Source organism: Cryptomeria japonica, chromosome 5 (genome assembly GCF_030272615.1).
Source record: "Cryptomeria japonica chromosome 5, Sugi_1.0, whole genome shotgun sequence".
Lineage (NCBI taxonomy): Eukaryota > Viridiplantae > Streptophyta > Pinopsida > Cupressales > Cupressaceae > Cryptomeria > Cryptomeria japonica.
This window is the reverse complement of record NC_081409.1, coordinates 258,894,296-258,919,288: the sequence shown is the minus strand read 5'-3', so window position 1 is coordinate 258,919,288 and position 24,993 is coordinate 258,894,296.

Below are 24,993 nucleotides of genomic sequence, written 5' to 3'. Positions count from 1 at the left end.
TGATCTAGAAAAGTATCATCTATCATTGTAGAATCTTCCTACAATTGAAGATGTAAAAGATAATCTACAACAACATTAGACTTCCTTGGCTTATCAATAACCATGATATCAAATTCCTGCATCAACAATAACCAATGAGCCAGTCTACCAGTGATTGATGGCTTATTCATGATATATCTAATTGCAGTATGATCTATATGCACAAATATGGGATACCCTATAATATAGTGTCTAAACTTGTTAAGGGCATATATGACAGCTAGCATTTCCTTTTCAGTAACTGTATAATTCAATTCAGGTCCTTACAAATTCTTGCTAATATAATATATTGCATTTTCCAACTTGTCAACTTTTTGTCCCGGCACTGCTCCTATGGCATAATTAGATGCATTAGTATGGATTTGGAATGGTAGAGAACAATTAGGTCCTTTTAGAACTGGTGCTTGAGTCAAAGCATTCTTAACCTTTAAAAAAGCTTCATTGCATGTCGATGTCCATTTAAATTCTGCATTTTTAGTAAGCAGTGAATATAAGGGACTTGCAATTTTGTTGAAATCTTTGATAAACCTTCTGTAGTATCTAGCATGGCCAAGAAAACTTCTCATGTCTTTCTGCTTCACAGGGTCATTAATATGCTAAATAACCTCAATCTTTGCTGGATCCACTTGTATGCCTTGTATAGATATATGATGACCAAGGACTATTCCATCTTCCATCATAATGAAACACTTCTCATTGTTTAGAGACAAGTTGTAGTCTTCACACCACTACAAAACTTTCTTCAAATTACCTAATGCTTGATCAAATTCAAAGCCATAAATTTTAAAGTCATCCATGTAAATTTCCATAATATCTTGAGAAATATGAGAAAAAATACTGATCACTACCTTTGAAAAGTGGCTGGAGCATTACACAACCCAAAAGGAAGAACAAAATATGCATAAGTGCCCCATGGGCAAGTAAATGTTGTTTTCTCTTGATCCTCAGGAGCTATTTGTATCTGATTATAGCCACTAAATCCATCTAGGAATGAAAAATATCTCTTACCAGCAAGAGAATCCAATACTTGATCCACAAATGGCAGTGGAAAATGATCCTTCCTTGTGGCTAGATTCAAGGCTCTATAATCAACACTTACTCTCCATTTGCCTCCCTTTTTAGGAACTATCACCAAAGGTGATACCCATTGACTATCAGAGATAGGATAGATAAACCCAGCTTTCAACAGTTTCTACAATTCTTCTTTAACTATCTCCTTCAAGGTAGGGTTGACTCTTCTTTAAGGTTGTCTGAGGGGGCAAAACTCATCCTTTATGTAAATGCGATGAGTACAAACTGCTGGATCAATTCCATTCATATCCTTGTAATCCCATGCAAAAGCATTTCTATGGAGTTTCAGCAAGTCCACTAGGCTATCCTTTTGAGTATCTGCTATATTCTTATTGATGTTCAAATATTTATTCAATTCAACCTCTTTCTTGATAGTAAGATCAATCTGATTTATATCAAATGAGAATAAGACAATTCTTGCAGCAACAAGGTATGCAAAATATCAGTGGCTGTAGGAAAGTCGAACCCTACAATATTTGAAACCAATTCCTACAATTCTTGGTCTTCTATTAATTCATTTATCAAGACCTTATAAAGAATTGATTCATCATCATATAATTGCATGAGTGGCACTTGATTAATCATCATAAGGTGATTAATAGAGTCAATTTCTTCAGATTCCTCTCCCAAAATAGGCCAAACAACCTACTGCTGCTCAAGCTGAGGTTGTGCAGGGGAATACAAGGCTAATATTTTTGTGGAACTATCATCTGAAATAGTTATGTCTCCTGATCTACACCCAATATATGCATCAGTTGTGGCAAGCCATGGTCTTCACAAAATGACTAGATATCCCCCCAATGTTTCTTTTGGAGATAAAATCATAAAGTCTGTAGGATATTCTCAAGAATCTAGAATAACTACTATATCTTCTATGATACCATCAAGTCTTACTATAGAGCCATTAGCAAGTTGGAGAACTGTGGGTGTAACCCTTAAACTATCTATCTCTAGATGTTTCATTACTTCCATTGTCATTACATTAATGGTTGCCCCTAGATTAACTAAAACATTGTTTATTTGACTGCCATTAATGACTATACTCACAACAGGACTACCTGGATCATAATACTTTGGAATAGCAATTTTTCCTAACATAATATCAGCCAATTGACTCATAACATGAATTATTTGTGGATCCTTTTTCTTTCTACCAGGTTTCTTTAGGCATGCTTCTCTCAATGCCTTACCATATATTGGGACATCCTTTATTGCTTGCAACAATGGAATTTTAACACAAATGTGCTTCAGTTGATCAAGAATATCAAAGCTTTATTGTTGTTTAGTGGAAACTTCTTTGTCTTTTAGTCTATGGGGAAATGGTGTTAATATTTGATTCTGAGGTATTATATCTTTATGATCAGAGATTGGCTGCTCTTCTTGTACCTCAATAATAACTGGATGAGAAGGATTAGGTAGAGTTGTCCCAGATCAGAGGTGAATATCATCTAGTGATAAAGAGTAGGCTCGGTATTGATTAGCATCAGCTAAATAAGCTTGTTGTTGTTGCTAAGATTTGATATTTGGATTAGGCAACAATTGAGTAGGTAGATGCGTTGGCTTAGGAGGTGTAGCTATAGTTGCAGGAGGTGGCATCAAAGTAGGAGGTTGTGGCTACCAAGTAGGGGGCTGATATCCAGAAGATTGGGATGGCCATGATGGGTTTTCCCTCCATTGAGAGGTAGGTTGCCAATTCCCTTGAAAATGGTTCCTTGAACCCTAAGGTGGATACCAGTTTCCCTGTGGCTGCTGCCACTGGTGGATTTGATTAGCAAATTGTTGTCCTTAGCTTTGTGATCCATACCAATGTGGATAGTTACCAAAATTTTGAGAATACTATGGTTGCCATTGGTTATTTGGTGCACAAGAATTACCACTATAACTAGAAAAGGAAAGTGGATCAGGTGGCATACCTTGTCTTTGAAAATTTGGTCTTCTTTGAGAAACATAGAAGACTTGTTCATCCTCACCTTCAATTGGTTTGAAATTAGGTACTTCAACATTTGCAACCATCTAACATCTGCAATCTTTCTTCCGCTGCTTACAATGAGGACAAAATTCTGCAAGAAATGCATCAGCTTCCTCATGCTTCTTCTTAGCTGCCAATGTATCCAACTGAGTAGCCATATTGTTTATAATGTCCTCCTTGAAATGTTTTAACATATGGCTAAGTTCCAATATAGAAACTCCAGTTCCAGATGATGATGAGTGTGCCCCTGGCTTAAATCTCATATTCTTCTTAGAAGTAGATCTGGAATACTTCTTGCAAATTTGTCCTATTTCAGCCCAAGTAGATTGTGTAATGTCACCTCCTCCCATGAGATCTAAGGAATCGGTGCATTCATCACTAATACCCCTCAAGAATATCAATTTGAGGGAATCTTCATTCAAAGTACTGTGCTTGGACTTCTTGACACTAAACAAAAACCTTTCTAGATAATCCTCAGGGCTCTCATCTTCAGTTTGTGTCATTCTAAAGATATCATCCCCATGACGATCAGTGCCTCTACAATAATCTTTATATTTTGCAAGAAACAACCATTTCATCTCATCCCATGTGTTGATTGTGCTACTACCCAAGCTCATAAACCATCTCAAGGATGACTCCTTCAAAGTGGCTGGAAAATTTTTGAGTCTATGGGCATCTGTAGTATAGTCAAAACTCCTACAGAGAACATCAAACTCAAACAGAAATGTATCTGGATCCTCTGTCACCAACCAATAGAATTTAGGAAGTGAAGATGCAGGAATGTTCTTGAGGTTAGCATTATCATGCTGGTTAGAGATGGGAAACTCAAATGTTGGACGAGGTGGTTGTGGTGGATTATTTCCAATAGGAGGTGGGTTCCCTTGCATTGGTCTTGTGGGGGTTGTTACTATAGGAAATTCTTCTTCTTGTGGACCAAAAAGGAACTAAAGACTACCTTCTGGAAATTTAGACTCAGGGTGATTCAAATTTTGTGGGACTTGATACAGTTAAACAAAAGGGTTAATATCTAGAAAATTATCTTCTGCATGAGTAGTATGAGTGGGTAGAAATCTACTTCTGACATCTCTCCTTCTATTATGCATGCAGATTCATGAAATTTTAAACAATTAACTAGAAACTAAAATAATCATAAAAGGTTCTTAGCTTGACACCATCCCTGACAACAGTGCCAAAAAATGTCTACCCCAACTATAATGATAATAATAATACCTCTAATTGAAATCTCAATCCGAAGTTTAGACACTCATATGGTAGAGTTTACTATTTTCATGGTTTGTGTTCATTTAGTTATCAATCCAGGAATGTAAAACTTGAAATGGGTCTGCAATATATATGCACTAAGCTCCTTAAATGATTATTCTACATTACTGCATTAGCTAACATTATGCAGAAAGGAAAGGCAAGAATGGAAATCATAAAAGGCTACATGAAAGCTTCATAAAACACTACTGAAATGATCTAATGAAAATAACAAAAATCACACCGTTCTATCTTGGCTGCAGGAATAGTCAACAGATCTATTTCTAGTGGCTGCAGGAACAATCTAGTCATGAACTTCTATTGCAACTAAGTAAAAACTAACTTCAATGATCATAAAAATAGGATCACTCACCAAGTGGGCCCCCTTGGAAGAGTGATATCAAACTCCCAGCAAAGTACTATTAATAGATCATAACAACATATTCTTATTCATTTCTTCTTGAAAATGATTACATATTCTAAAAGAGAAAATTCAGAATGCTTGACAAAACTCTGCTCAATTCCTTTCCATCTTGTCTAACTCTAAGAAATAACAAAGAGCTTATTATAAAGAAAAGATCAAATACAATGGACAACTCAAGTTACACCCAGAAGAAGAGGCGGATAATTGTCAGATGAAGGAGATAACTGAGAGCTTGGCTGTAGGAACCGTGGATCTGAAACCAAACCATGGTCTTTGCACACCAAAGTGATATTTTGTGAATTCAATATGCACCAGAGTTAAACTCCTATGGTGAAGTATAACTGCTCTGATTATGATATACATTGCACTTGTTTGAATCCCCTTTAGTTTGACCTCCAGTTATCTGAACGTGATTCTCCAGTCCTGAGGCGCGAAAGAAAATCATCCACCACAGCATCAATTATTATCTGAACTAAAACAAAAACAACATACAAGGACATGCATATGTATCTTACTCAATTAATACATTCATTAACTCACATATGACATTATCCTAAATAATCCGCATATGATAGGGACATCATTTGGCTGTAGGAATAAATTGGCATGGCTGGAGGAATTAACCAACAAAGTTCAAACATGATTTCTTAAGTTCAGTTTTAAAACATGGATTACATATAGTCAATTCACAATACTTTACTATCACAATGCAACCCAAAAGATACCAAAAAATCTAAGATTCATGATAAAAAACATGTCAAAGCATCAACTTATTATGTCCTATGAGACCTTCTCAACAAATTTGCTTTCTTTTCCTTCCTGCTTCTCTCTCTTCTTTTGGTTGAACTTCGTTTGAACCTCATGTGTTTTCTACTATGTAGTACCGCAGGGCTTGTCTTCCTTATCAATCAGCATTTTTGCATAGGCATCAAGAATCTATGCATCCACCTCATAGCCCCTTTGCTCAATCCAAATCTTTTGGGGCTTAACCGCTTCCATAAGTGTTTCATCCTACTTTACCATGAAGCATATGTGAGTTGAATATTTTTCTACAATATTCTTAGGAACCCTTACCCTAGACCTCATAGATTTTTGGAATGCTCTGAAATATCCCCATGCCATATCATATCTCTAACTTCCTAAAGCAACAATTGACTGTTTCAATTGTCTCCCTATCAGGATGTCAAATTCCCATTGCCTTTTACCAAAACCGAGTGTATCATTCATGAAAACTAACATCAAGCAGACTATCAATTTTCCATACTGGAAGGTACCCTTCTTTTCTCCCTTAATCTTCCCTATGTTTATTAACAACTCATCTAACATCCAACTACATAGATCCAATTTCACATTTTCTCTCATCATTTTGTATGTAGCTAAAATGCATGAAGTGGAAACAAAATTCAGTCAAGTTGACTGAGTTACCTTATACCTGATGATCATCCTACCAAATCTGATGTTCATGTTGGTAATAGTGCTCACTCTGATAGATCTTCTGTCAAATGTCACGTTGGTGATCTTGTTCATGAAATCATTTGAAACCTTCTTGTTTGGATGTTGCCCAACTGATGGTAAATCAATGATTGCCCAAATGACTTCCTTGGTGATTTTGTAAGGTCTATCTAGCCAGATAAATTCCCCATGTACTCTACTCAAAACATACCTAATTATCTCATCTTCAAATTTTAGAATGTCTAGAATGCTCATGAACCCTAAGTCTTCAATGTGCCTGTATGTTGATTTGGTCTTTCTATATTCTCCCATCAGCTTGCTCATGTACATACCTTTTATTTTAGATGTTCCCAAGTCCTCTATGTGACAGTGTATGTATTCTTTAACATCCTCAACATAGACAACTCCCTCTGGAACACGAGAAAATGCTCCAACCCAATCTTCCAGGGTAGCCACATGTGGATACCACTTGAAAATTGGCTAGGGGTGGTCCTTGACCTCTACTACAGTTAGTTTTGGAGCAAAGATAGGAATAGATGATGATCCTATTTCCATGTTTAGAGATAAATACCTTTTGATCGCTCTTAGTGAAAACCCTTAATAAATTCTTCTAGTCATTGGTGAAATTGCTCAAGAAGAAATCTGATTTCTCTGAAATGCCTTCATCGCTCTTAGTCTCTCTTAATCGATCTAAATTCTCTCTGAATGAAAGGTGATCAATAATGAATTCAATTCGATCTTTTAACCTTTGAGAAAACCCTAATATTTCATTGACATAAATGACTATTAGTGAAACATACCAGATCTTGAACAGAACATATCCATGCCGGATAAGCATCTCCAATGTCTAAACATAATCTAGAACCTCTTCCCAGGGCATATGCAACATCTTCATGAATTTGCCTACCCCTAAGGCATATGCCTCAGTTACCGAATGATCTACTTGTAGGTACAGGAGCAACCTCCTTTGTCAGATAAGTAACCAGTGCATTTCCATCTGATGATTGTTCTTTAGTCTTCCTAACCCATCTCTAAGTATGATCTTGCCAGATTTCACTGACCTTCTCTTTCCCTTTCTCATTTGATCATCCATTACCAACTGGTGGATATCTACCTCTACAAAATTTAGCAATATGTCCAACCTCATTACATGCATAACATGTAACATTGTTCCTTTGAATTTCTTTGCTAAAACCGATGAAATTGCTTGACCTGCATTGATTAGCCATATGTCCAAACTTTCCACATGCATAGCATTTAACATTCATTCTGCAATCTTTTGTCTTATGACCATATTTATTGCATTTAGAACATTTACCGAGAGCTGAATCAAAGTTATGATTTTCTTTGTTTCTACATTGTCTAGCCATGTGACCAAATCTATTCCGAACAAAACATCTACCATTGAATTTATAAGAATTAAATTTCCTTACTGGTGCGTTATGGTTTTGATCTTCATTAGAAGTACTGTAACTCTGTCCTTTCTCAAATCCAAGTCCACTGGAATATCTAATCTGCCTTTGTCTCTTCAATAACTCATCTAGCTGTGCTGAGCTAATCTTGAATTTTTCTTTATACTCACTTGTAGTAGTTAGATCTTCTCTCAAAATTATCATTTGTCTCTCAGGCTCTTATTCATTACTTTGGCATTGTACTAAATCAGTTCTCAACATATCATTCTCATGAACCAACCTACCACATTCTTCAAATTTGTTCTTTAGGGATACAAAAAGATTTTCTTCCTTTTTCTTTCACTCCTTAATCTCCTTAGACATCCTCATTGTTATAACTTGCATTTCATTTTTCATAACCATGTTCTCCTGACTCAATTTTTTACATTGTTCCTTAAGTGCATCTTTCTCTTCATCATCCCGACTTTGCAAAAGTTCATTTGTCCTAGCGTGAATAGATGATAGCCTCTCTTGTCTGACAAGAATTAATTCCTTAGCAGAATTCAATTCATCTTGTAGCTTTAAGTTTTTCAACCTTTCAACATCATAATCTTCAAGTGCCATCTCAAGTTGCTTCTCCAAGGCCATATCCATGGATTCTAGATTTGAGATCTTCCTCAAACTGTTAAAATTCCTCTGAGGGACAAGGCTCTAATACCAATTTTTGGAATCCAATAACACTGAGAGGGGGGAGGGTGAATCAATGTTATACTATAACTATTAATTTTAGCCTTATTAAAACATGCATACACCAACTGGTATACTAGTACATACAAAATTGAAAGAAGTAAAGCAACCAATAAGCCAATCACATAAATGGGAACCATAACACATAGTATTATATGTGGAAAACCTCAAAGAGGAAAAACCATAGTGGGATTTGTGATCAACAATTCAATCCACTAGCCATATAAAGAGATATTACAAAATATAAGGGGGCTTGCACTTGTAGGAAGTCTTACAGCCTAGAACACACTACTCAATCACAAAAGGAGCCTCACTCACTACATAAAAATCCAGACTGCAATTTGAAGAAGTGTTGAATTGTTAAGATAGCATCTTCTATGCCAGAATACAATTTTGATTTAAGCTATGTTTGTTCTAATCTAAAACCCTAAACCCTTTACAACAATAAACCTTACATGAATTTCCTCACATACATAATCTCTCTGATATATTTCACATCATATTACATTCTCATATCCATAATCTCCTATTTCTTGAATATTTCAAAATGATCTAATTCAACTGACCTATATACCCTATACAATTTTCATGCCTTATGTTGGGTTACAAAGATATATACAATATCAAATTACATGTCGGTTAGATAACATAAATTCATAAATATTAAAACCAATTGCTGATGCCGGATCCAAGAGATGCCTTCCTCTAATATTGATAACCTTTTACTAAACCATGTTTGCCTTCATTGTCGATAACCAAAGAAATCATTTTGTCTTGCTAGTGCTGGTGTGGTACACAACTAAACCAAAACATGAATCCAGAATAAGATACCATGTTGGAATCAATGACAACATAGTGAAATCAACCAATCAAGTCTCAATTGCCAACACCACCTTCTAGACTTATGCACAAAATGACTTCTAGTAAAATAATTCTATGTTCACTGGATGTGATCAATGAATTGAGTTGCCATTAATGAAAACCCCTAAATATCTATCATGGACCAATATTAACTGGAACAGTGTCTCTTGCTCATAGTTCCATGAAAGCCTTATTATCTAGACCTTCCTTTTACTCTTTGATCATTATTTTTGTCACAAGCATAGTAAGCACTATATCCTTTATATTTTTTACTTCTACTAGCCTCATCACTCTTCTTCTAGTCTTAAAATTATCCTCTATGTGGTCTTTTACTACTGTTCTGATCATGATCTCTTCCCCTATTCTTTCTTTCAAATCTTCTCTTTAATTTCTATTCTACCTTAAAAAAAGCTCATAGGAATCCTCAATAGTTATCATCCTCACAAAACTTAGCTCCTCTTGAATAATTTGAGTCGACCATTTAATATAAAGGACTACTTTATTCTTGGTGGCCTTAGAATGACCTATTTTGATCAAAGGCTAGTATAAATCTCTTATGTATTCAATCAATAAACTACCTTTTTTCCTTTAAACCTTGCATCTTCCTTAACAAATATAGCTCATAACCATTGGGAATAAATTATCTTCAAATTTTCCACCATCCAATCCCATCTTCTAATCTTTCCTTTTCATGTTTTATTTCTTTCTATTACACTTCCTTAAACTAAATACTACAATGACCTTTTAGCACGGTCTTTGCAAATATGACCTTCTGAAGATATTCCACTTACTCATGTACACAAAGTATTTGTCCATATTATTTATCAAAATTATCAAGTCTTCTGGGTTATGATTTCTAGAAAATGTGGAAACTTCCATCTTTGGCTTTTTTCTAATCATGGAGATTTCCTTAACAACCTAACTTTCTTAAAATATCCTAGTACATCTTAGTATTCTTTGAATTTTTTTTCTTCAACTTCATCTTCACTTCCATCTCTTCCTCTTGGATCAAACCCTCTATGTAGCTCCTCTTGTAGTTCTTGAACATGTCTACGTAGGGCTCTAAAACCCTCTTCTGTTTGAAAAGCATTTCTTCCACCACCACATCTTCTTAGTGTACACATTCTAATCACTTTTCTCACAAACCCAAAATTACAAGTTGTGGTGAACACTACCTCACATTTGGGCTATCTATTTGCACACACTTAATATTTCTTACCTTGACATGACTTGATGAAGGGTCGCTCCACTCAACACACAAAAATAAAAAATTAACAAATAATAACATATTAAAAATACAAGAAAGAAAACAAATCACTTTTAATTTATTTATTAAAATGAAATAATGGATTCATAAGTTACAATGCTACAACCACATGGGCTTAACTCATTATCTAACAAAAAACATATTCCCAAGAAAACTCTATAATTTAGAGATGCAATAAGACCAAATGGAGATATCATATTTAAAATTAGTTTACTTCTTTATTTGTCATCAATAGTAGCCTTAGAGTGTTCTACAAAGTTTAACTATTAATTTTTCCAGCCAAGATGAATTTTCATTAGAAAGTTTAATTTTGGTACCACAACTTGCGAGAGCCATCAATTTTGACTGAGGCATTTGATTTTCTATTTAATATGTCACTTGAAATATTGAAAAGAAATATATTATATTAAAATAATTTGAATATCATTTTGTCCATCTTTAATCTTTTCTAAGGCTTCTAGGGTCTTTAAATTTATGCTTAAAACTTTATAGAAGAAATTTCCTAAGACAAAAAACATTAATATCTCCAACAGTATAGTGTATTGAGATAATTATCTCACCATCCAATTTATTTTTCATATTCTCCTTGGGGTGGGTATTCATATCCATATGTGCTCATATAGGCTTACTTACTAAAACTAATAGTTGATTATTTTTACTTTTCAAACTTCTAATTGTCCTGCACCTTGTGAATGTCATAATGATCTCCAAAAGTAACTATATAAATCTAAAAAAGGAACCAAAAATATATTTTTTTACGTGATGCAATATTTCCCTCGCACCATTGAATGCGCTTGTATCAATAAAACAAAAATATTTTTGTCACAATTCGAATAAAAGAAACAAGAATTGCATATTGCAATACTAATTTTAAATATGTTTATGAAAGGATAAAATATGTTTATTTCTTTTGGAAAAAGGTGGTAGTACCACTTAATATATTTTATTATATAAAGTTGATTCAAAGAGCTCCTGAAGAAAAGAACTAGTAGGAAAAACTTCGATCCTTGCTCTACAATACATAGAAAGGTTGTGAGATTTAAATCTCAAATATGCCAAAAAATACAATATCTTATAGTGTCCAGAATACCGATTGCCATAAAACACCCCCTAGTATTGAATGCTTTTTGGAATATATTGAACAAGATGGAGTCTAAACCAAAACATCATGAGAGTTGTACACATTTACATAGCAGTCCACAATCTGTCTCACTTATTCATTTATCCAACTTACAATCCAGCACGCTTCTCAAATTGATATCCCTTCACAATATACAGATACAACAAAACCACATGACCCTACACTTATAATACCACACATACCAATTTATATCATTATGAAAAAGACCATTGCATAGCTATATGTAATATTATCCTGTACCCATATCCTCCAAAATTTTCCCCTTAAGAATTGGATAAGAATCAAAATCACAATTCAGACCCATCGTATTAAGTTCCTCCTTGGAACTTCCCATATTTGCCAAATGATCTGCAACCCGGTTCCCTTCTCTATACACATGTGAAATGGTGAAGTTTGTAGATGTATCAATTAGTGTCCATGCTTGTTCAAGTAAATATCTTATCTGTCAATTATCAATATTTTTCTTTATGCAATCATTGATAATAATAGCTGAATCACCTTCAATGTGAATATAAGAGATGTTCAATTTTTTTACTAGTAGAATACCTTCAAGTAAAGCATATGCCTCTACAAAGTTGTTAGTACCCAGTGGAATAAAAGAAAATTTCAAAGAAAAAACACATCTTGTGTGATCCCTTATGCATGCTCCTATCCCTACATCACCTAGGTTCCCTTTAGAGGAGCCATCAAAATTTAATTTGAAATACATTGAATTTGGAGGACACCACTTCACTTTATTTCTATCAATTTTACTAGTTCTCACTCTTGGAAGACAAGGTGATACAAGAATATAGATGGCCTTCCAGCAATTAATAACTTGACCATCCCAAGAAGTAAATTCCCTATTTGAATTGAACTGATTTGAAAAATGAGCATTAACCAGTTCTGATACTATTTTTTCATTATAATTGAAAACATTAAAAAGAGGAGATGTTTGCTTTCTAAAAATAGGCTTATTTCTTTCCCACCAAAGTGACCATACTACTATGGATGGGATCACTTCCCAAATACATGCAAAAAGAGAGGATGAGTATAAGACTGGCCATGACTGGAACAAATCCCATACATTATCTGGAAGAGGGGTGCTAAAGGAAGGCTTATCAAGTACAAACATCCAACAATAGTGAGCAAAATCACATTGGAGGAGGAGATGATCTAACATTTCACTATGTTCACCACAAAGTACATAAGCAAATGGATGTGCAATATTTAATTTAACAAGTCTCTCACTGGTGAGTATTCTGTTATGTAGAGCAAGCCAAGCAAACATCCCTACCTTGGGAGAACATTGTTGTTCCAACCGGAATTGTAGGCTCTTTGTGAATAGAATTGAACAGACATTTGATGAATTGCCTTATACCCTTCCTTGATAAATTACTTTCCATTCTTCACAAGGCACCATATAAACTTGTCCAAACCAATAGAGATAAAGATAATACAATTCTTGAGAATCAAAGAAAAATTTACCTTTTGACCTAGGGAGATTGGGAGTAGAGATGACTTCTTCCAAATGACATATTTTGAAGGCTTCTCAAGATCATCTATGTAATCATAAAGGTGAGAACCCCAATGAGCAATAAATATAGAGATCACATCTACTAGGGACTCCTCAAGATTAAGAGAGGGGAGACCACTCCATGAATCATGCCAAAAGTTGACTTCTTTGCCACTATGTACTTGCCATGATAAGTATCTAGTAATCACATTCCTAGAGTTGATCATGAAGTTCCAAACTGCAGACCTTGATGGAGGGTCAAGGATAGCAAATATATGTGAAGGGGTAGGAGTATCTAAATACTTTTCTTGTATAATTTGATACCACAAAGGATGTGTTTTTTCATACATATTCCAAACTAGCTTTCCCCCAAAGGCCTTATTCCTTTTTGAAAGATTGTGCAGACCCACCCCATTCGTAGATTTGCTTGGAGTCATTTGTCATGCCCAAACTTTTGGTAAAAAACACAAACAACAATTTTTTTTTTGAACACTTAATTACATGCAACCTATGCTTAATTAGATGTGACAACTTAACAGGTTGCTCCAAGCGGAACCTTAAATTATAATAAAACATTTTTCTAACGTGAGTGATGAATAGAATAAATTTATCTCGAAGCCTTGGGTTTCTATAAAACTCCTATATGACAAAGTTAGGATATTCCTAACATATCAGTTTACGATAACTCTTATAATCAAACGGAACAAAAATGATTTTTAAAGGAACAATAATAAATTCACATTGAATGTCCCTTTTATTACGGTTACAAATTATAATCCTTAATTAAATCGACTTCTACTAATAGGCATTAATATAATTACTAGATTCAATAATAATTATTTATCTCCTAACAAGTTTCCTTCATCCGTGATAATACATCCTCCCTTTATAACTTGATTAAATCTTGTGTCTACAAATTAATTATTAATATGATTTTAATGTAATAATACTAATTAAACGAGCAATTGAAAATTGAAGTGTCAAATGTTAAAATGTTAATTGCTTTATTTAGTATAAGATTCCATCTAGGCTAAATGAGTTCGCAAGATCAAGGTCTTGGACTTATTTTCGAATATAATTGACTCCACCACGATATCCTCTTCCAAGGGGATTTTCAGTATCTCACCATTTAATAAATACATAAATTCAATAACACAAAAATCTCTAATTAAATTGACGAGGGATATTATTAATCTTAATCATTCCTTTTAATCATTGTAGGAATTAATTAAATTAACTCTAGCAATTGGATTTTTAAATCCCTTGAATTATTTTAATAATAATTATAAAGTGTCTAAAATTTGACTAAAGGAGCTAAATAAATCCATTATAAAATTTTGCCCTATAAAGTTTATTCCCGACAAGCCTAAAATTAGGTGGACTAAAGTGAATCCCCTATGGCCAAAAATCATTCAAAAGGAATTGTTATAATTTTCCAACTTATAAAGCCTCAAATAAATTAAAATTTAAAACATCATATTTAAATTTACCCTACAAAGTCTTATAAATATATATATTTATATCTATTTAAATTTATACAACTTATGAATTTAAAACTAATCAATTAATTCCCAAATAAACATGGGGTACCCTATTCAAAATTTGAATAGGGTTTCCCCCCTTTTCTTTCTTTATGAGTTTCTTTTTTTTTTTTTAATACACTCATATGTTTATTAAAAACATATATAATATAAACACCTAATAACATAATTAATCTACCATTTGGCCTATACATTCTAATTTTTAACTCTCTCTCTCTCTCTCTCTCTCTCTCTCTCTCTCTCTCTCTCTCTCTCTCTCTCTCTCTCTCTAATTATAAAATATCCATGAAAACCCTAACTAAAATATATTATAAATGCCCCTTACATTTTATAATCTCTTCTTATTTCTTTCATGCTACCCTAACCCTAACCGGGTTAGGGTTTTTTTTTTTTTGTTCTTACTATGCAGGGCCGAGTGGGAGTGACGGCCATGGAGGAGAAGCAGTAGAGTGTTTTAGGGAAGGGCTGTTAGGGTGCCGACGGTGGGCACCCCGAAACACCATGGTGGTTACCCACAGTGGCGGCCGACCACTACCCACTATGGGTAAACAAAGTGGCGGGTCGGGTGCCCTTCCACTGTGATTACCCATAGTAGGAGGCCCCCCGAGCTGACCACTGTGGTTGCCCACAGTGACGGCCCCCATGTCGCCCACTGTGGGTAGCCACAATGGTAGCTCGAGCTGCGCCGCCCATTGTGTATAAACATAGTGGGTTCGGCCCCATAAACCCCCCCGTCTTGCTTAATTTTTCTTTTTTTTTATTTTTTAATATATTTAGTTTTATTATTTGTTTAAATATATATATGTACATATATATATATATATATTAGATGGATAAGCTATCTAGGGTTGGCTTTACTATGCAAATATACATTGTATATTTTCTTTTTTAAACTTTTAAACAAATTAATAAAACATTTCAGATTTAGATCAATGTATTTTTTTTTTCTTTATTTTAAATTCCATGTTGCTAAAATCTGAGATAAACTATTTAGCTTTAGATTTATTTTCTGCAAATAAATAATTGATAGAATTCAATAAATTTAAACAGTAACTATATAAATATGATATTATCTAAATTAGATAGAGTATTTAACTTTAGATTTTAATTTCTACAAATAAGTAAATGCCAGAATTCAATAAATTTAAACAACAACTATATAAATAGGATATTATTTAAATTTAACCTTAGAGATATGCATGTTTAATCTATTAAACCATGATTTGTACTTAGAAATAAATGATTAGGACTTAATGCTAAATTTTCCCTTACTAACATGCAAGCTTACTACTTTTCCCATTTCTGTTATTTCAATATGCATAAAGAAAATACTTGAACTATTTTTCTCAGACATGTCATGCATACAACAAATATATTTATTTTAGAACTATAGGAGCTAAATCCAGAAATACACATTTCTTTTTTTTTGCAAATAATCTAACAGAATAATGCATTTCTTTATACATATTTAGCATACAATATAGTCAATATTACAAAATGGGTGAGATACCTATCTAGTCTCTCATTTCTATTAAATGAGAACTTTAAGCAAAATGAATACATTTCTTTTTTCCAATGAATACAACATATAGTTTTCTTTTCTCATTACTGCAACTAAATATAGCATCCCTTTTTCCTTATTCTTTTTCTGCAAATGAAGTAAAAACCAGCAACTCCTAGCTTGCCCCTTTTCTTTTCTTTCCAAGCAATCTTGCATATAAATTATAAGGCTTGACCATGGAGTGCTCACCTCCTAGCCTAGGCTTACTAGAAGCCACCCCCGAGCTTGGAGAACCAAGCCCTAGACAAGTTATAGACATGCAAACACACAACAAGCAAGGGAAAAACATATAGCAAACACTTTCCCAACTAAGGCTACACTTCATCACCAAATGTGATGATTTTACATAGGTGGTAGTGGACTAAATACCCTGAGGAGACTGCAAGAATAGTAGATCACAAAGCCACCTCATGGAAAATGAAAATATATCATAAGTTCATTAACCCCACATTCCTTATGCCCCCCAAGGCATTCATGCCATACTTTCTCCCCTTATGACCCCCAAATGCACAAACTAGGCAATGCAGCAAGGGTCACATATACACCGCTTGAGTTTGCTCTCATAATGAGAGTCTCTCACTCAAGGCCTGTCAAACTTCTAACACCCACAAGACCATCCTACTCTCCCAAGAGTAGGAGGTCTTGGTTACTCCCAAAACACAAGAAAATGCATAAAAGAAGTAATAGATAGATCACACAATAATTTTCACAAAGGAAAATACAAGAAACAACTTTTACATACCAGCCATTTTTCCAACATAAACATTCAATGTAAAAAGAAAAAAAAATGAGAGGATAATACAACCTTCAACCTTCCCAAACGTTTGCTAGAACTAGTTTGAGGATGAGCAGCCCAAATCCACAATCCTCCCTTCTACACTTAGCCAAATTTTGAATCCAAAAACCAACTTTTCAAAAATGCATAGTCTCCAAAAATGGAGAGTGGGTGATTACCCACAAAATCTCTCATTCTTGCCTAAGAAGACCTTAGTGAGAGTTCTCATAGGTTTCTAAAACTGGAAAAAGGAAAAAGTAAGAAAAAGATCAAAAAAAGGATCTCTCATCAAAAGGGAAGGTTATATAACCTAGATGGCACCTTCTAATTTTGAATTTTCGCACATCTTAGAAAACCCACTTTTTGGGGTGACGAAACAGTCACATGGGAGTAGACACATGCCTAAAAATAATCCTAAGACATAGGTATACCTTATGAGCTTTAGGAAACACCTTAAAACTACCCCTAGGAGTCCATTTGACCCCTTATAAACCCATCTGAAGTTAACTTTCGGGTCAAACCTGAGTTGACCACTCTAAAGACTCTCTACCCAAAGAAATTTTAGAACCACATTCAAGTGTTTGAAAAAGTTATAGTTGAACAACTCCCTCCAAGAGACAAGTCAAAAATAAAAACATAAATCAACACGTGTCAAGTGACACAATAAAATACATTACAAAATTACACATGAAATTTGTCTCTTGTTGGATTTACACAAATTAATAATTCAATTTAACACACATGCAACATTTACTTTCACAAATAAAATACGATACATGTAGGGTGTTGTCTCTCCAAATAGACAACCCCTGGCTTTACGAATGTACATAGGTCTAGGTTTGGTTCACCATAATGTTTCCATGGTCACGTGGATAATTTTCCTATGCATCTCAATTACACATTAGTAATTCCAAATAACCTCATATAATATTAAACAACTGAGTAAGAATACACATCAAACACTCTGCATACAATTTACATTTAAACAGATTGATATATCTTATATCCAAATAAATCCACATAAGCAATTATCATAATCCTCATAATTTTGATCCATACATAAGACATGGATCCTATTTCTATCATTATAGTAAAGTCCTGTAAATCCAATAATGACATACATCATCTCAAAGTTATCCTATTCTAGAATCATATAAAGTTATGTATCTATTACACATCAAAATGTACACCTCAAGGTGAAATGATTCTGTAACTTGGTTCAATTACTTTTCTCACCAATCTATCCATCTAACATAGTCCATCTTATTGAATTATAGCATTTATTAGTAAGGTCAACTATGGTCAACTGAGTTAACTGGAGCTTGATCGAGGAGGGGCTCTACATCATTTTGTTGAGAGACACAAGTGGGATATTTTTATCTTCTGAAAGATTACCTTTCCAAATAAAATTCTGAATAATTTTCTTGATATGAGAGACAATAGATTTTGGGGCTTGAAGGACTGAAATTTAGTAGTTTGGAATTGTAGCTAGAATAGTTTTGACAAGAAGGATTCTGCCTGATAGAGATAACCATCTAGCTTTCCACACATAAATTTTTCTTTTTAATCTATCAATCACAAAATTTGAAAAAGAAGGTTTCCCTACTCCCATAAGGAAAGGGATACCCAAGTACGAGGATGGAAGAGAATCCACTCGAAAGCCCAATGTCTGGATAATGTTGTTAGACACCATTTCAGAAGTATTGAATATGAATACTTTAGATTTTTGCGCACTGGTTTTCTATCTAGATCAAGAAGTATATATGTCAAAAAATTTCTTAATATGCCTTGCTTCTTGTATATTGGAACAACCAAATAAAAGTGTATCATCTGCAAATAAAGTGTGGCTGATAGAAATTAAGGTATTAGGGATGCATACCCCTTTCCAAAAACCCAGACTCAACTGCTTACTAACCAATCTGCTAAAAGATTCAGCCATGATAATGAAGACAAAAGGTGATAGTTGGTCACCTTGTCGAACCCCTTGGGTGGCTCAAAAAAAACTAGAAGGGTTACTATTAACAATAACCTAAAAAATGTGCCCCAGAGGGCAATTTTTTATCCATTTGTACCACTTATCTAAAAAGCCAAACTTTTTAAGCACTCTCAAAAGAAAGGACCAACATACTTTATCATATGCTTTCAACATGTCTAATTTAGCTATAAAAGTAGGGGATTGTGAAGAGTTAATTGAGTGAAGAACTTCATGGGCCACAAGCGCACCTTCTGATGTTTCCTTGCCAAGAACAAAACCTCCTTGTTGAAGAGATATTACTTTAGATATCAAGGATTTTAACCGGAGATAGATAGATTTTTTGAAAATATTGTACATTGAATTACACAAGGAGATAGGCCTAAAATCTACTAAATATTGAGGGTTATTAGATTTGGGGATAAGAGAAAGATGGGTTAAATTGAAATTCTTTAGAATAAAACCTTTTTGCCTTGACTCGTCCAAAGCCATTAAAAGATCAAAGCCTAAAATGTCCCAACACTTTTGAAAGAATAGTATGGTGAAACCATTAGGGCTTGGAGACTTGTTAGGAGCCATCGAAACTACCACCTCTTGTAATTCAACAAGAGAGAAAGGTTGCATCATATAATCATTATCACATTGTGAAATCAGACAAGAAATGGAGTCTAACAATTGTAGCGTCGTAAATTGTACGCACTTGCTAGGGTGGTACAATTTCACACCTAGTTTAGCACCCGCCTTGGTGCATTTTGCATTTTGCATTACATTTCCCCTTTAGCACTTAATTAATTAAATTAATTAGGTCTAAGGTTCTATTTTATCATCTCCCATATCATAAAGTTGGGCCCTTTCATTAAAGTGTGCCCTTTTCATTTTATTCCTCCTATACATCATTTAATCAAAAACCCTAATTAGGTCCTATTTTGAACTTGGGGGCCTAATTTCGGGGGTCAAAACATCTCGAAATCACCTGTAACTTCGGGATTCTCTCTAAAATCATCATATCCAACGGCCCTGAAAATTTGGTAAAAAGTTGTCAAGACCGTGGCGCCCGGTGCACATGGTCCCGGACATTTTTCCCAAAATTTTGGGAGCACGATCCAATCATAAAATAAAGCTTAACCCCAAGAAATTGGCGGGATATTCAATCTCTAGGTCAGCCAAAATACGAATTTGCGACCTAGGGTTTCATAAATAAAAGCTCTCTTTCCTCATTTGAAGGGATTCGATTTTTGTTTTGAGGAACCTCATATGCAGCGAAAGAGCAGATCTTTGAAGACTTCAACAACATCCAACATCTTTCTATCAAGCATTTATCAATTTCATTCATCCATTTAGGGCTTGGAAGACATTGAAGAACAATAGGAGATTACCGACTGAAGATTGGCTTGTACTCCTCCCTTGAGGGTTGGGTATGATTTCATGTTTTTTCATGTCTTTGCATAAGCTTCAAATATCCTTTATTCATGCTTTAGATCACTTTGCATCTTGATTTAGAGCATTTACATTATCATTTACAATCAATTAGGGTTTACTTTCTAGGTTGCTCTAGTTTGCTTTCTTGCATTTTAGGACCTTGCACACACACTAGGTCTGCACACACAATACATTTTACAATACAACTTGGCTATTCGTGGTGGTGGAAATCACTGAAGCGGGGGTTTGACTAAGGCAAAACCCTATATAGCCGCCCAAACACCTTTTCAGATATAAGTGCAGGTTTCGGGACTCGGACGACGCCGCAAGTTACAGATCCGGAAGAACCAGACGGAGACCAAACAACACACCAAGTTTCAGAGCAAAAGACTAGGACAGGGGCGCTGGGCGCCCTGGTCCCTGGGATAGGGGCGCTAGGCGCCCTGGTCCTCCTAACAGACAACATTTTCAGCTTTTTTGATAGCTTTTTCCAAAGTGCAAAACAACAGTTTTCGGAGTAGTTTCAGGGGCAGAATCAGGACAGTGGCGCCCGTGCCCCCGTCTCGAACATTTTCAGTCAGATTTTAACTCCGGGTACGCATTTGCATTGTTGTCTTATCCTTGTGTTTATAGCTTTCCATCATTTAAGTTCAATTATGTAATCTTGTTATTAGTTCATACTTGCACTTTGGGGTTAGGGATTGAACTTGCATCATTTCATCTTTCAATTACAACAAAGGAATAGAAATCCTAATAGGTAGCCCGTGGCTCTCTCTTCCACAAGAAGAAGTAGCCAATTGTGTGATACCTCTAGGCTCTTTTGTATTCCACAAGTGTGTGGTTGAAAGTGAGATTAGGGCATGTTTGCTTAGTGTCACTTTTTCTCCCACACATTTTGGTGAACCCGACGTGAACTCCAATCTTCTCTAATTCTGATTTGTGTTTTCAAATTTGAGTGTTTATGCTATTTCAAATTCAAATTGGTATTTACAAGTTTCAATTTCTTGCAAGATTCAAAAATTTAGAGGAAATTTTTGCTAAAACCCTAAGTTTTTCAATTCAAAGTTGAACTTGTGGATAGCTTAATTGGGATCAATAATTTCAAATCTGATTTAGGAACTCATTTGAATCATAAATTTCATTTTCTAAATCTACATTCTAAGTGCTTGCATTGGTTAAAATTAAACATTTCCTTCTATTTTGCATGTGTTATCATTTGAAAGAGGAAAATTGTTGTCATGATGCATTCATTTCATAGATGTGATAATAGGTTAGCTTCCCTTGTTTCAATTTTTCCTTCTCCTAAGGAACCTCCCCCCATCTATAACAACATTTTAGTGCCTAAAAGAATTGCTACCAATCCCTTTGAGACTCTCCCATGCTCCAAGGATGTAGACTTTAAGAGTGATCTTGACAATTCTCCTAAAATGTGCCCTTCCTATTTAGCTATCCTAGAGGAAGAGAATGATATCATAAACACCTTTCTTAATGTTACTTCACCTTCCCTCCATGATGCCTCTATAAGTGAAAAGGTATTGATGGACATTGAATTATTTTCTCCTAAAGTTGGTTCTTCCAATGGGGGCATGTTAGTGCAACAAGAGGTTATGAACACTTCTTTCAAAGATCTCCTTCCTAAGCATGAATCTTTGGAGACATATGTTCATGTTCCTCCTAAAAAACACTCCCTTCATGAGGATCCTTTTGTGTAAGAAGATGACATTATCCCTACATTTCCTAGTGATGGCATTTCCTTTCCCAACAAAATTCCCACTAGAGATGATGAATTAGTGATAAATGCTTACCCTTCTCCTAAAGTTTGTCTTACACATAAGCATCCCTTAGAGAAAGAAGATGAAATAATAAGCAATTTCCTTAATTCTCTCTCCCCTAAATATCATATTGAACATATTTTGAGGAAAGAGGATGAGTTTAACACATCTATTGATGCTCTCCCTTCTAAGGATGAGGAATTAATAAACAATGTTATCTCTTCTCCCGAAATTGACAATACTTCAAACATTCCTTTCAACAACTTCACTATTTGGGATGAACCATTAGAAGAAGGTGTAGATTATTCTCTCTCCCTTGATAATTTCTCACCTTCCTTGAATCTCAATTATTCTCCCTCTAAAAAGAAAGCATCTCCCTCTCCTCAACTTGGTTCTACTCATAAGGATACCTTAGTTCAAAGCAAGATGGTTAACATCTCTTTCAAAGATCTCCCTCTCAAAAGTGATACTTTAGAGAGTAATGTTGATCCTTCTCCTACAGAGTTTATTCCCCATGTAAATCCTCTGATGATAAAGGATGATATGACCTTTCCTAGTATTACTTTTCCTACTAGAACATCAATGCCTATCCCTTGTCTCTCTCCTAAAATTGATTTGATCCGTGATAAGATTTTAGTGCAAGAGAAGACTATCAATAATTCTTTCAACACTTTTGTTCATTCTCCTAAACCATCCTCAATTAATTTGATACATGTGAATGGAACACCTAACAAACCTCTTTTCACTGTCCAAGGTGCTTGTCCTTCTCAAAATTCTCAACCTTTAAATAAGCCTATCTTAGTGGTTCAAGGTGGTTATGCTAATGATTCTTTTTGCACTCCTAAGAAACCTATTATTACTGTGCAAGGAGGTTATTCTACTAAGAGCCCTTATGAGTATGCTAAGCAATTAACTAGAGAGAGTTATCATGCGGTTGCTCATACCTATAACACTAGAAATAATAGGCAACCTAATCCTCCTCTAGTTAGCCCAACTTCACTTCCTCCTTCTCAACCAATTCTTCCGCAAGCTCCTCGTATTTCACAAATGCTTAGTAAGGACTATGATCTCATAGAACAACTTAAAACTACTCCTGCTAAGATATCCCTTTGGGATTTGATCCAAACTTCTTCCGCTCATCATGGAATGTTACAAGATGCCTTGAAAGGTTTGAATGTTCCTCCACCTAATACATCTAGTAATATAGTATCTTTGGTTAACTTTGTGATGAATCCTAAAGCTCAAATTGTGTTTACCCAAGATGAGTTTCCTACTAGTGAAATTCAACATCAATATGATCCCTTGATGATTGTGGTTATCATAAATGACACTGCTATAAGATGAACACTGGTAGATAATGGCTCTGGCCTTAATGTATGTAGCATTAATCTATTGCATAAGATGAATGTGGATACATCCCTTATTGAGCCTAACTCTCATCCCATTCGAGGCTTTGATAATGTGGCTAAGTCTTCATTAGGTATTATCACCTTACCAATCATAGTGGGACCTGTTACTTTGCCTACTCCTATCCATGTTATGTCAGGAAATCTAACATACAACTTGTTATTAGGGAGACCTTGGATTCATAGTATGCAAGCTGTCCCCTCTACATTGCATAGACAAGTTAAATTTATTTATAACAATAAGACATATAACTTGATAGGTGATACTAATCTTCAGGCTTGTTTGCAAACATCTACTTCCAAAGGGAGTTCTTCTAAGCCTTCCTCTTCTAGTGATGACTCATTAAACAAGATACCTATGGATGAATCATCACCCTCTAATAATCAAAATTCTTTGGATGAGTCTAAAGCTCCTGAAGAAGATCCTTCTCGACTTGAGTTTACACATGAAAAGGCTTTTGATCCTGAGAAGGTTCTTGCAGAAGACGATTGGGGATCCCTTGACTTTAATCCCACCTTTGTAGGTGAGTATAGGGTTCCTCCTAGAGATCTTAAAGGTAAAGAGAAGGAAGAAACTAGAGATCAATCAGTCTTACCTGAACCTATGAGCAATAATTTTGTGGCCACCTCTCAAACTTCTTCTCCTCACAGCTCTAATTATGAAGAGTTTGATTCTTTGTCTTATGAAAAACCACCCTCTCTTCCTGAAATGGCTGATTGTTATGGTCGTGGTTTTCGCATTTTTGCTAAGCATGGGTATCATGGAAATGGTTGTGGTGCTCATGAACAAGGGATGAAGGTTCCTCTAGAGACTAATTTTCACAATTATGCCTTTGGACTTGGCTACAATCCCTGCAAACGCACTAAAGCATCTAAAAGATCATCTCTCAATGTGAATGCTATATTTAGTAGTGATGATGATCTCACTTCAACTAAATCATCTTCTACTTTTATCAACTCTCATTCCCCTCATAAGGAAATCTTGACGATGAACAAATCTCTTTATGACTCCCCTCAAATTTCAAAATCCACTTATGAATCTTTATCTCCTATTCATCATAAAGTCCTTTCCTCTAGGGTAAGGCTCTAATAAATTACACTCATCCCTCTTCTAAGATTTCATGTGACTTTTCTTCTTCAATTTTTATCATTTTATACATGTTTTTGATCTCACTTATAGTTGAGCATTTATCATGTCATATTCAAATACCTCATTCAATCTATCATGTCTTTAAATAACATTAATGGCTGTTATGTTGCTCATCATTATGTGACATTGGTAGCTCATTTACTGGGGGCTCATTGTCATTCATGATGGTACAATTTCAAGTGCAATCATATTTTTGAAGCAACATAATAGCCTAATTTTCTTGTTCCTATGGGGACAAGAGTGATTTCATACATCTCTTCTTTTGCTTATGTCCAAATCT